A 15,000-nucleotide genomic window follows, 5' to 3' on the forward strand; every position below is an offset into this window, starting at 1 on the left:
GGTACAGAGCCTCTTTAAATGTAGGGTCCGGCATCTGATTAGTGACAGAGCAGTGGAGTACGGCATAATCACGATATGACTGCAATTAAACTTCTTTGTTACCTAGCACAAACGTATTACCTTATTTTTTCGCTTCACGGAGGCAGAAAATTCAAGACGTAGTCGGCAGGATTTGAAACTCCGCGGGGAGACCCCAATGGATTTCTAGTCCATCGCCTTAATCACTCGGCCACGACTACAGATAAAAAAAAGTCTGCCCCAAGACCCTGCTGAGCTCAGTAAGTTTATCATTGGAAGCGCAGAGGTTGCTGCTGTCGAAACTAAAGGCATTAAAAGACAGCCAGACTTTGGGTGCTTACAAAACAGCCAGACTTTGTCTCCAGGACAAAAGTAAGGAGGAATTCTGCATCTTTCAGCTTTGACAATAGCCTCCTTTGCTCCCTTTTAAATGCGCAGGAAGTCAGCATGGGACAGATTAGCTGCTGGGACCTCAGATAAAGTTGGGACTGATAGAGCAACTTTCGGATGTCGCCAATAGACCAGAAAGAAAGGAGAAGATTACGTAGATTCCCCAGTATAATTATTATAGGCAAATTCTGGCCACGGAAGGAGATTAGTCCAATCATCTTGCAAGGGAGAAATGAATTTTCTGAGGACGTTTTCTAATACCTGGTTTATTAATTTTAAAGTTATGAGCTTTTTTTCTAAATATGGAAAGGAGCCTTTATTAGACAACTGGGAGGGAGGTAACACCAGCGATTCTCCTGAGGTGGAGCTATCTCACAGCCTCTGACACTGTCCAATCGGCATGAAGTTGCTTCACAGTGTAAATGACTAAAGCTGGAGGGAAGGGGGATCAATTCAAACAGCCATATCTCGGGCTGGGGACTACCTAGAACAGTGGTTCTGATGGCATATGAAAGAGGAGATTCTAGTCTTTCATATGACACCAGGACCGCAGTTCTAGCTGTGCGAGAACCCGAGATATCGTCAGTTAAACACACAAGTGGTTATAGAAGCTGTATTCTATATGATCACGTTGTGTTTTGCTGGGACGGGAAGGGGTAGAATGTATGGTGGTTGGACATGGTCATACAGAAAACATTGCACTGCCTAGAGTGAAAAGAAAGAGTCATCTCCTATTTGGCAATTAGAGCCACATTAGCATATTTAGAAAAATGATCATAACTTTGCAAATGATACACGTTTTAAAAAAAAAATCAAACCACACAGTAATTATCAGCAGCAAAGCGCCTATTAGATTAGTTAGGAAATAGGGAATTAATAAACTGGGTACAGAGCCTCTTTAAATGTAGGGTCCGGCATCTGATTAGTGACAGAGCAGTGGAGTACGGCATAATCACGATATGACTGCAATTAAACTTCTTTGTTACCTAGCACAAACGTATTACCTTATTTTTATCGCTTCACGGAGGCAGAAAATTCAAGACGTAGTCGGCAGGATTTGAAACTCCGCGGGGAGACCCCAATGGATTTCTAGTCCATCGCCTTAATCACTCGGCCACGACTACAGATAAAAAAAAGTCTGCCCCAAGACCCTGCTGAGCTCAGTAAGTTTATCATTGGAAGCGCAGAGGTTGCTGCTGTCGAAACTAAAGGCATTAAAAGACAGCCAGACTTTGGGTGCTTACAAAACAGCCAGACTTTGTCTCCAGGACAAAAGTAAGGAGGAATTCTGCATCTTTCAGCTTTGACAATAGCCTCCTTTGCTCCCTTTTAAATGCGCAGGAAGTCAGCATGGGACAGATTAGCTGCTGGGACCTCAGATAAAGTTGGGACTGATAGAGCAACTTTCGGATGTCGCCAATAGACCAGAAAGAAAGGAGAAGATTACGTAGATTCCCTAGTATAATTATTATAGGCAAATTCTGGCCACGGAAGGAGATTAGTCCAATCATCTTGCAAGGGAGAAATGAATTTTCTGAGGACGTTTTCTAATACCTGGTTTATTAATTTAAAAGTTATGAGCTTTTTTTCTAAATATGGAAAGGAGCCTTTATTAGACAACTGGGAGGGAGGTAACACCAGCGATTCTCCTGAGGTGGAGCTATCTCACAGCCTCTGACACTGTCCAATCGGCATGAAGTTGCTTCACAGTGTAAATGACTAAAGCTGGAGGGAAGGGGGATCAATTCAAACAGCCATATCTCGGGCTGGGGACTACCTAGAACAGTGGTTCTGATGGCATATGAAAGAGGAGATTCTAGTCTTTCATATGACACCAGGACCGCAGTTCTAGCTGTGCGAGAACCCGAGATATCGTCAGTTAAACACACAAGTGGTTATAGAAGCTGTATTCTATATGATCACGTTGTGTTTTGCTGGGACGGGAAGGGGTAGAATGTATGGTGGTTGGACATGGTCATACAGAAAACATTGCACTGCCTAGAGTGAAAAGAAAGAGTCATCTCCTATTTGGCAATTAGAGCCACATTAGCATATTTAGAAAAATGATCATAACTTTGCAAATGATACACGTTTTTAAAAAAAAATCAAACCACACAGTAATTATCAGCAGCAAAGCGCCTATTAGATTAGTTAGGAAATAGGGAATTAATAAACTGGGTACAGAGCCTCTTTAAATGTAGGGTCCGGCATCTGATTAGTGACAGAGCAGTGGAGTACGGCATAATCACGATATGACTGCAATTAAACTTCTTTGTTACCTAGCACAAACGTATTACCTTATTTTTATCGCTTCACGGAGGCAGAAAATTCAAGACGTAGTCGGCAGGATTTGAAACTCCGCGGGGAGACCCCAATGGATTTCTAGTCCATCGCCTTAATCACTCGGCCACGACTACAGATAAAAAAAAGTCTGCCCCAAGACCCTGCTGAGCTCAGTAAGTTTATCATTGGAAGCGCAGAGGTTGCTGCTGTCGAAACTAAAGGCATTAAAAGACAGCCAGACTTTGGGTGCTTACAAAACAGCCAGACTTTGTCTCCAGGACAAAAGTAAGGAGGAATTCTGCATCTTTCAGCTTTGACAATAGCCTCCTTTGCTCCCTTTTAAATGCGCAGGAAGTCAGCATGGGACAGATTAGCTGCTGGGACCTCAGATAAAGTTGGGACTGATAGAGCAACTTTCGGATGTCGCCAATAGACCAGAAAGAAAGGAGAAGATTACGTAGATTCCCCAGTATAATTATTATAGGCAAATTCTGGCCACGGAAGGAGATTAGTCCAATCATCTTGCAAGGGAGAAATGAATTTTCTGAGGACGTTTTCTAATACCTGGTTTATTAATTTAAAAGTTATGAGCTTTTTTTCTAAATATGGAAAGGAGCCTTTATTAGACAACTGGGAGGGAGGTAACACCAGCGATTCTCCTGAGGTGGAGCTATCTCACAGCCTCTGACACTGTCCAATCGGCATGAAGTTGCTTCACAGTGTAAATGACTAAAGCTGGAGGGAAGGGGGATCAATTCAAACAGCCATATCTCGGGCTGGGGACTACCTAGAACAGTGGTTCTGATGGCATATGAAAGAGGAGATTCTAGTCTTTCATATGACACCAGGACCGCAGTTCTAGCTGTGCGAGAACCCGAGATATCGTCAGTTAAACACACAAGTGGTTATAGAAGCTGTATTCTATATGATCACGTTGTGTTTTGCTGGGACGGGAAGGGGTAGAATGTATGGTGGTTGGACATGGTCATACAGAAAACATTGCACTGCCTAGAGTGAAAAGAAAGAGTCATCTCCTATTTGGCAATTAGAGCCACATTAGCATATTTAGAAAAATGATCATAACTTTGCAAATGATACACGTTTTTAAAAAAAAATCAAACCACACAGTAATTATCAGCAGCAAAGCGCCTATTAGATTAGTTAGGAAATAGGGAATTAATAAACTGGGTACAGAGCCTCTTTAAATGTAGGGTCCGGCATCTGATTAGTGACAGAGCAGTGGAGTACGGCATAATCACGATATGACTGCAATTAAACTTCTTTGTTACCTAGCACAAACGTATTACCTTATTTTTATCGCTTCACGGAGGCAGAAAATTCAAGACGTAGTCGGCAGGATTTGAAACTCCGCGGGGAGACCCCAATGGATTTCTAGTCCATCGCCTTAATCACTCGGCCACGACTACAGATAAAAAAAAGTCTGCCCCAAGACCCTGCTGAGCTCAGTAAGTTTATCATTGGAAGCGCAGAGGTTGCTGCTGTCGAAACTAAAGGCATTAAAAGACAGCCAGACTTTGGGTGCTTACAAAACAGCCAGACTTTGTCTCCAGGACAAAAGTAAGGAGGAATTCTGCATCTTTCAGCTTTGACAATAGCCTCCTTTGCTCCCTTTTAAATGCGCAGGAAGTCAGCATGGGACAGATTAGCTGCTGGGACCTCAGATAAAGTTGGGACTGATAGAGCAACTTTCGGATGTCGCCAATAGACCAGAAAGAAAGGAGAAGATTACGTAGATTCCCCAGTATAATTATTATAGGCAAATTCTGGCCACGGAAGGAGATTAGTCCAATCATCTTGCAAGGGAGAAATGAATTTTCTGAGGACGTTTTCTAATACCTGGTTTATTAATTTAAAAGTTATGAGCTTTTTTTCTAAATATGGAAAGGAGCCTTTATTAGACAACTGGGAGGGAGGTAACACCAGCGATTCTCCTGAGGTGGAGCTATCTCACAGCCTCTGACACTGTCCAATCGGCATGAAGTTGCTTCACAGTGTAAATGACTAAAGCTGGAGGGAAGGGGGATCAATTCAAACAGCCATATCTCGGGCTGGGGACTACCTAGAACAGTGGTTCTGGTGGCATATGAAAGAGGAGATTCTAGTCTTTCATATGACATCAGGACCGCAGTTCTAGCTGTGCGAGAACCCGAGATATCGTCAGTTAAACACACAAGTGGTTATAGAAGCTGTATTCTATATGATCACGTTGTGTTTTGCTGGGACGGGAAGGGGTAGAATGTATGGTGGTTGGACATGGTCATACAGAAAACATTGCACTGCCCAGAGTGAAAAGAAAGAGTCACCTCCTATTTGGCAATTAGAGCCACATTAGCATATTTAGAAAAATGATCATAACTTTGCAAATGATACACGTTTTAAAAAAAAATCAAACCACACTGTAATTATCAGCAGCAAAGCGCCTATTAGATTAGTTAGGAAATAGGGAATTAATAAACTGGGTACAGAGCCTCTTTAAATGTAGGGTCCGGCATCTGATTAGTGACAGAGCAGTGGAGTACGGCATAATCACGATATGACTGTAACTAAACTTCTTTGTTACCTAGCACAAGCGTATTACCTTATTTTTATCGCTTCACGGAGGCAGAAAATTCAAGACGTAGTCCATCGCCTTAACCACTCGGCCACGACTACAGATAAAAAAAACTCTGCCCCAAGACCCTGCTGAGCTCAGTAAGTTTATCATTGGAAGCGCAGAGGTTGCTGCTGTCGAAACTAAAGGCATTAAAAGACAGCCAGACTTTGGGTGCTTACAAAACAGCCAGACTTTGTCTCCAGGACAAAAGTAAGGAGGAATTCTGCATCTTTCAGCTTTGACAATAGCCTCCATTGCTTCCTTTTAAATGCGCAGGAAGTCAGCATGGGACAGATTAGCTGCTGGGACCTCAGATAAAGTTGGGACTGATAGAGCAACTTTCGGATGTTGCCAATAGACCAGAAAGAAAGGAGAAGATTACGTAGATTCCCCAGTATAATTATTATAGGCAAATTCTGGCCACGGAAGGAGATTAGTCCAATCATCTTGCAAGGGAGAAATGAATTTTCTGAGGACGTTTTCTAATACCTGGTTTATTAATTTAAAAGTTATGAGCTTTTTTTCTAAATATGGAAAGGAGCCTTTATTAGACAACTGGGAGGGAGGTAACACCAGCGATTCTCCTGAGGTGGAGCTATCTCACAGCCTCTGACACTGTCCAATCGGCATGAAGTTGCTTCACAGTGTAAATGACTAAAGCTGGAGGGAAGGGGGATCAATTCAAACAGCCATATCTCGGGCTGGGGACTACCTAGAACAGTGGTTCTGGTGGCATATGAAAGAGGAGATTCTAGTCTTTCATATGACACCAGGACCGCAGTTCTAGCTGTGCGAGAACCCGAGATATCGTCAGTTAAACACACAAGTGGTTATAGAAGCTGTATTCTATATGATCACGTTGTGTTTTGCTGGGACGGGAAGGGGTAGAATGTATGGTGGTTGGACATGGTCATACAGAAAACATTGCACTGCCCAGAGTGAAAAGAAAGAGTCACCTCCTATTTGGCAATTAGAGCCACATTAGCATATTTAGAAAAATGATCATAACTTTGCAAATTATACACGTTTTAAAAAAAAATCAAACCACACAGTAATTATCAGCAGCAAAGCGCCTATTAGATTAGTAAATAGGGAATTAATAAACTGGGTACAGAGCCTCTTTAAATGTAGGGTCCGGCATCTGATTAGTGACAGAGCAGTGGAGTACGGCATAATCACGATATGACTGCAATTAAACTTCTTTGTTACCTAGCACAAGCGTATTACCTTATTTTTATCGCTTCACGGAGGCAGAAAATTCAAGACGTAGTCGGCAGGATTTGAAACTCCGCGGGGAGACCCCAATGGATTTCTAGTCCATCGCCTTAATCACTCGGCCACGACTACAGATAAAAAAAAGTCTGCCCCAAGACCCTGCTGAGCTCAGTAAGTTTATCATTGGAAGCGCAGAGGTTGCTGCTGTCGAAACTAAAGGCATTAAAAGACAGCCAGACTTTGGGTGCTTACAAAACAGCCAGACTTTGTCTCCAGGACAAAAGTAAGGAGGAATTCTGCATCTTTCAGCTTTGACAATAGCCTCCTTTGCTCCCTTTTAAATGAGCAGGAAGTCAGCATGGGACAGATTAGCTGCTGGGACCTCAGATAAAGTTGGGACTGATAGAGCAACTTTCGGATGTCGCCAATAGACCAGAAAGAAAGGAGAAGATTACGTAGATTCCCCAGTATAATTATTATAGGCAAATTCTGGCCACGGAAGGAGATTAGTCCAATCATCTTGCAAGGGAGAAATGAATTTTCTGAGGACGTTTTCTAATACCTGGTTTATTAATTTAAAAGTTATGAGCTTTTTTTCTAAATATGGAAAGGAGCCTTTATTAGACAACTGGGAGGGAGGTAACACCAGCGATTCTCCTGAGGTGGAGCTATCTCACAGCCTCTGACACTGTCCAATCGGCATGAAGTTGCTTCACAGTGTAAATGACTAAAGCTGGAGGGAAGGGGGATCAATTCAAACAGCCATATCTCGGGCTGGGGACTACCTAGAACAGTGGTTCTGGTGGCATATGAAAGAGGAGATTCTAGTCTTTCATATGACACCAGGACCGCAGTTCTAGCTGTGCGAGAACCCGAGATATGGTCAGTTAAACACACAAGTGGTTATAGAAGCTGTATTCTATATGATCACGTTGTGTTTTGCTGGGACGGGAAGGGGTAGAATGTATGGTGGTTGGACATGGTCATACAGAAAACATTGCACTGCCTAGAGTGAAAAGAAAGAGTCATCTCCTATTTGGCAATTAGAGCCACATTAGCATATTTAGAAAAATGATCATAACTTTGCAAATGATACACGTTTTTAAAAAAAAATCAAACCACACAGTAATTATCAGCAGCAAAGCGCCTATTAGATTAGTTAGGAAATAGGGAATTAATAAACTGGGTACAGAGCCTCTTTAAATGTAGGGTCCGGCATCTGATTAGTGACAGAGCAGTGGAGTACGGCATAATCACGATATGACTGCAATTAAACTTCTTTGTTACCTAGCACAAACGTATTACCTTATTTTTATCGCTTCACGGAGGCAGAAAATTCAAGACGTAGTCGGCAGGATTTGAAACTCCGCGGGGAGACCCCAATGGATTTCTAGTCCATCGCCTTAATCACTCGGCCACGACTACAGATAAAAAAAAGTCTGCCCCAAGACCCTGCTGAGCTCAGTAAGTTTATCATTGGAAGCGCAGAGGTTGCTGCTGTCGAAACTAAAGGCATTAAAAGACAGCCAGACTTTGGGTGCTTACAAAACAGCCAGACTTTGTCTCCAGGACAAAAGTAAGGAGGAATTCTGCATCTTTCAGCTTTGACAATAGCCTCCTTTGCTCCCTTTTAAATGCGCAGGAAGTCAGCATGGGACAGATTAGCTGCTGGGACCTCAGATAAAGTTGGGACTGATAGAGCAACTTTCGGATGTCGCCAATAGACCAGAAAGAAAGGAGAAGATTACGTAGATTCCCCAGTATAATTATTATAGGCAAATTCTGGCCACGGAAGGAGATTAGTCCAATCATCTTGCAAGGGAGAAATGAATTTTCTGAGGACGTTTTCTAATACCTGGTTTATTAATTTAAAAGTTATGAGCTTTTTTTCTAAATATGGAAAGGAGCCTTTATTAGACAACTGGGAGGGAGGTAACACCAGCGATTCTCCTGAGGTTGAGCTATCTCACAGCCTCTGACACTGTCCAATCGGCATGAAGTTGCTTCACAGTGTAAATGACTAAAGCTGGAGGGAAGGGGGATCAATTCAAACAGCCATATCTCGGGCTGGGGACTACCTAGAACAGTGGTTCTGGTGGCATATGAAAGAGGAGATTCTAGTCTTTCATATGACACCAGGACCGCAGTTCTAGCTGTGCGAGAACCCGAGATATCGTCAGTTAAACACACAAGTGGTTATAGAAGCTGTATTCTATATGATCACGTTGTGTTTTGCTGGGACGGGAAGGGGTAGAATGTATGGTGGTTGGACATGGTCATACAGAAAACATTGCACTGCCCAGAGTGAAAAGAAAGAGTCACCTCCTATTTGGCAATTAGAGCCACATTAGCATATTTAGAAAAATGATCATAACTTTGCAAATGATACACGTTTAAAAAAAAAAATCAAACCACACAGTAATTATCAGCAGCAAAGCGCCTATTAGATTAGTAAATAGGGAATTAATAAACTGGGTACAGAGCCTCTTTAAATGTAGGGTCCGGCATCTGATTAGTGACAGAGCAGTGGAGTACGGCATAATCACGATATGCAATTAAACTTCTTTGTTACCTAGCACAAGCATATTACCTTATTTTTATCGCTTCACGGAGGCAAAAAATTCAAGACGTAGTCGGCAGGATTTGAAACTCCGCGGGGAGACCCCAATGGATTTCTAGTCCATCGCCTTAACCACTCGGCCACGACTACAGATAAAAAAAACTCTGCCCCAAGACCCTGCTGAGCTCAGTAAGTTTATCATTGGAAGCGCAGAGGTTGCTGCTGTCGAAACTAAAGGCATTAAAAGACAGCCAGACTTTGGGTGCTTACAAAACAGCCAGACTTTGTCTCCATGACAAAAGTAAGGAGGAATTCTGCATCTTTCAGCTTTGACAATAGCCTCCTTTGCTTCCTTTTAAATGCGCAGGAAGTCAGCATGGGACAGATTAGCTGCTGGGACTAGAGATGAGCGAACTTATCAAAAGTTCGGTTCGGCTAGTTCGCCGAATTTCACAAAAAAGTTCGGTTCGGACCGAACTAGTTCTGACCGAACCTGTCACTTACGTGCGCCGAGCATGCTACTGTCCAGGGTGCTGATAGAGTTAATGGGCTGCACTAACTCTTTCAGCAACCTTGACAGTACATGCTCGGCGCGCGGAAAATACCATTTAAATGTAATAAAAAAATAAAAATTATACGTTCGTACTTACTTTCCTCCTGTCCGGCCTCCAGCGATGACGTTTCATCCCTTTCGCCGCTGCAGCCAATCACAGGCTGTAGTGGCGGTCACGCACGTCAGGATGACGCTTCATCCCACGTGACCGCCTCTGCAGCCAATCACAGGCTGCAGCGGCGACATGAATGAAACGTCATCGCTGGAGGCCGGACAGGAGGAAAGTAAGTATGAACGTATTATTATTATTTTTTGGCATGTATGTATGTTGGCATGTATGTATGTATGTATATCTGTGCATGTATGTTTGCATGTATGTTGGCATGTATGTATATATGTGCATGTTTGTATGTATATTTGCATGTATATATTTGCATGTATGTATGTTTGCATGTATGTATTTTTGCATGTATGTTGTCATGTATGTATGTTGTCATGTATGTATATATGTGCATGTGTGTATGTATATTTGTATGTATGTATGTATGTTTGCATGTATGTTTGCATGAATGTATGTATATTTGCATGTGTGTGTGTATATATATATATGTATGTATGTTGTCATGTATGTATGTATGTTGTCATGTATGTATATATGTGCATGTATGTTGGCATGTATGTATATATGTGCATGTGTGTATGTATGTATCTATATTTGCATGTATGTATGTTGTCATGTATGTATGTATATATGTGCATGTATGTTTGCATGTATGTTGGCATGTATGTATACATGTGCATGTTTGTATGTATATTTGCATGTATATATGTTTGCATGTGTGTATGTATGTTTGCATGTATGTATGTTTGCATGTATGTATGTTGTCATGTATGTTTGTATGTATGTTGTCATGTATGTATGTATATATGTGCATGTATGTATGTTTGCATGTTTTTATTTTTGCATGTATGTTTGCATGTATGTTTATATATATGTGCATGTATGTAATTATGTTTGCATGTATTTATGTTTGCATGTATATTTGTGCATGCTTGTATATATGTATGTATGTATCTTTGCATGTTTGTTTGTATGTATGTATGTTTTCATGTGTGTGTGTATGCATGTATGTATGATAGTTTGCATGTATATATGTGTGTATGTTTGCATGTATGTATATTTGCATGTATATATGTGCATGCTTGTATATATGTATGTATGTTTGTATATATGTATGTATATATGTATGTATGGCCATGTATGATACTGTCTGCTGGCGCCCTGTATCTAAGTCAACTTCGCGGCAGGCTTCTATACATGGTATAACAGTCAGTATCACACATTAAACTGAATCTAAGCCTACGACATGTTTTATTTCATTATTTTATTTTTTTACAGGTTTGGTGTTTGGACTACGTCGGTTTCGAGGACTACTTCGATGACGGTTTTTTTTCTACAATAAAATGGTTAATGAGGGTTGTGTTGGGGGTGCTTTATTTCAATAAAATATTTTATCTATATCTTTGTCTTTTTCTTTTCAAATTTTATTATTACCACTTTAGTAATGGCCGCTGTCTGAGTGACAACATCCATTACTAATGCGAGGCTTAGTGTTAGCCGGTGCAGAGGCTAACACTAACCACCATTATTACCCCGGTACCCAAAACCACCAGGGGTGCCGGGAAGAGCCAGGTACGATCCAGTACCCGACCATCTGTTGTGATGGTCGGGCCCTGGGGCGGCCGCAGGCTGGTATTATGAGGCTGGGAAGGGCCAAAAACAGTGGACCTTCCCACCCTTGTAATGCTAGGCTGCTGCTGCTGTGTTGTATCTGGCTGGTTATAAAAGTGGGGGGGACCCCACGTCATTTTTTTAAATTATTTATTTATTTACATTTTTTTTTTAAAAAAGACATGGGGTTCCACCCAATTTATCATAACCAGCCACATACAACACAGTGTTATTAGCCTGGGAATGGACAAAACCAGTGGCCCTTCCCACCCATGTAATGCCAGACTGCTGCGGCCTTGTATATGGCTGGTTATTAAAAATGTGGGGGACCCGTCTATTGCTAAATTTGTTAAATTCCAAAAAAAAAACGACGTGGGGGTCCCCCCCATTTTTATAACCAGCCCGATACAACACAGCAGCAGCAGCCTAGCATTACAAGGGTGGGAAGGTCCACTGATTTTGGCCCTTCCCAGCCTCATAATACCAGCCTACGGCCGCCCCAGTACCCGACCATCACAACAGATGGTCGGGTACTGGATCGTACCAAGCTCTTCCCGGCACCCCTGGTGGTGGTGGGTACCGGGGTAATAATGGGTGGTTAGTGCTAGCCTCTGCACCGGCTAACACTAAGTACCGCCTTAATAATGGACGCTGTCAATCAGCCAACTGCCATTATCTAGGCACTAATAAAGTTTGAAAAAAAAAACACAAAGACAATTCTTTTTTATTGAAATAAGAAATCCCCAACAAAACCCTCGTTAACCATTTTATTAAAATTTGAAAAAACGCAGATCTACGCAGTAGTCCAACGAATCGTAGATGTAGTCCAATCGGTACATCAAAATCTGCAACAACATAAAAAAACAGTTATCAATGTGAACAATACCAATACTTCTACTCACCTACACACATATATACACGCACACACAAACAAACAACCATACACAGACACACACATATATACACAAACACAACAAGATATACACACACACATAAACAGACAAACACACATATACACGAACTCACACATATACAAACAAAAACACACATATCCAAACACACACACACACAGTTATACACACATACACGAACACATATACACAAACACATATACAAACAAAAACACACATACCCAAACACACATATACACAAACACATATACACAAACACACCCATATATACACACAAACACACACAAACATCTACACACAAACATACACAAATACACCCATATATACACAAACATATACACAAAACACATATACACAAACACACCCATATATACACACACACACATATAAAAACAAAAACAGACAAAGTCACATACCCAAACACACATATATACACAAACACACACATACACAAACACGGTTTCTTTTAAATGCTGCTGGGGAACCCGCTCGATCCACTATATAAGGCTGCGCTACAGTGCAGCATTTAAAAGAAACAGGATCCTGACCTGTCCATAGAGTTTAAGGCAGCACAGAGTATTTCAGGAGATGAGCGTGCAGATTCAGTGCTGCTGCGAACTCTGCTCTTACCATTACGTAGCTCTCAGTCTGTTACCTCTCCTCCACTCCTGTCCTCCAGAACACCTTCACATGATTGGCAAGTCACCACGTAATGGTAAGAGCAGAGTTCACAGCAGCACAGAGTATTTCAGGAGATGAGCGTGCGGATCTTGTGCGGGGTGGTGACTTGCCAATCACGTGAAGGTGTTATTGAGGACAGGAGTGGAGGAGAGGTAACAGACTGAGCTACGTAATGGTAAGAGCAGAGTTCACAGCAGCACTGAATCTGCACGCTCCTCTCCTGAAATACTCTGTGCTGCTGTGAACTCTGTTCTTACCATTACGTAGCTCAGTCTGTTACATCTCCTCCACTCCTGTCCTCTATAACACGTTCACATGATTGGCAAGTCACCACCACGCACAAGATCCGCACGCTCATCTCCTGAAATACTCTGTGCTGCTGTGAACTCTGCTCTTACCATTACGTGGTGACTTGCCAATCATGTGAAGGTGTTCTTGAGGACAGGAGTGGAGGAGAGATAACAGACTGAGAGCTACGTAATGGTAAGAGCAGAGTTCACAACAGCACTGAATCTGCACGCTCATCTCCTGAAATACTCTGTGCTGCCTTAAACTCTGTGGACAGGTCAGGATCCTGTTTCTTTTAAATGCTGCACTGTAGCGTAGCCTTATATAGTGGATCGAGCGGGTTCCCTAGCAGCATTTAAAAGAAACAGGATCCTGACCTGTCCACAGAGTTTAAGGCAGCACAGATTATTTCAGGAGATGAGCACGGGCAGCCGTTCGTTTTTCCGAGCCGTGCTCCCATCATGCACACGACCGTAAAAACACCCGTTATTGCGGGTCGTAATTACGACCCGCAATAACGGGCTCATAGACTTCTGTTACCCACGGGTACCTTTCCGTATTCTCACGGGAAGGTGCCCGTGCCGTTAAAAAAATAGAACATGTTCTATTTTTCTATTTTACGGGCCGTGCTGCTATAATTATAATGACAGCACGGTTCGCAAAAGCGTCCGGCTGCCCGTGGCCGGCCGTGCTCGTACTTACGAGTCGTAATTACGAGCACGGCCCGTAAAATAAAAAAATAGAACATGTTCTATCTTTTTAACGGCACGGGCACCTTCCCGTGAGAAAACGGGAAGGTACCCGTGGCTAACAGAAGTCTATGGGCCCGCTATTTCGGGTCGTAATTACGACCCGTGATAACGGGTGTTTTTATGGTCGTGTGCATGAGGCCCCGTAATGACGGGTGGCTACATGTGTTCACCCGTCATTACGGCAGCGTTGCTAGGCGACGTCAGTAAGGGTATGTGCACACACACTAATTACGTCCGTAATTGACGGACGTATTTCGGCCGCAAGTACCGGACCGAACACAGTGCAGGGAGCCGGGCTCCTAGCATCATATTTATGTACGATGCTAGGAGTCCCTGCCTCTCCGTGGAACTACTGTCCCGTACTGAAAACATGATTACAGTACGGGACAGTTGTCCTGCAGAGAGGCAGGGACTCCTAGCATCGTACATAACTATGATGCTAGGAGTCCGGCTCCCTGCACTGTGTTCGGTCCGGTACTTGCGGCCGAAATACGTCCGTCATTTACGGACGTAATTAGTGTGTGTGCACATACACTAAATAGTCACTGTTCAGGGTGCTGAAAGAGTTAACTGATCGGCAGTAACTGTTTCAGTACCATGGACAGTGACTACCGATCACAGTACCTGTAAAAAAAAAGACGTTCATACTTACCGAGAACTTTCTGCTTCCTCCAGTCCGGTCTCCTGGCCGTTGCCTTGGTGACGCGTCCCTCTCGACATCCGGCCCGACATTCCTTGATGACGATGCAGCCTTGTGAGCGCTGCAGCCAATCACAGGCTGCCGCGGCCTCTGCAGCCAATCACAGGCTGCAGAGGCCTCTGCAGCCAATCACAGGCTGCCGCGTCAGAAAAGGTCGGAATGGAGGAAGAAGAGGGACTCGTCAACAAAAGACAACGACCGGGTACGTATGAAATGCTTTTTATTTTATTTTTAATCAGCAGCCTCTTTTCTCTATCAGTGATTGATAGAGATAAGTGGCTGCCGATTTGTATAATGTTTTTG

The sequence above is a fragment of the Rhinoderma darwinii genome (genome assembly GCF_050947455.1).
Source record: "Rhinoderma darwinii isolate aRhiDar2 chromosome 1 unlocalized genomic scaffold, aRhiDar2.hap1 SUPER_1_unloc_17, whole genome shotgun sequence".
NCBI classification, from domain to species: Eukaryota; Metazoa; Chordata; class Amphibia; order Anura; family Rhinodermatidae; genus Rhinoderma; species Rhinoderma darwinii.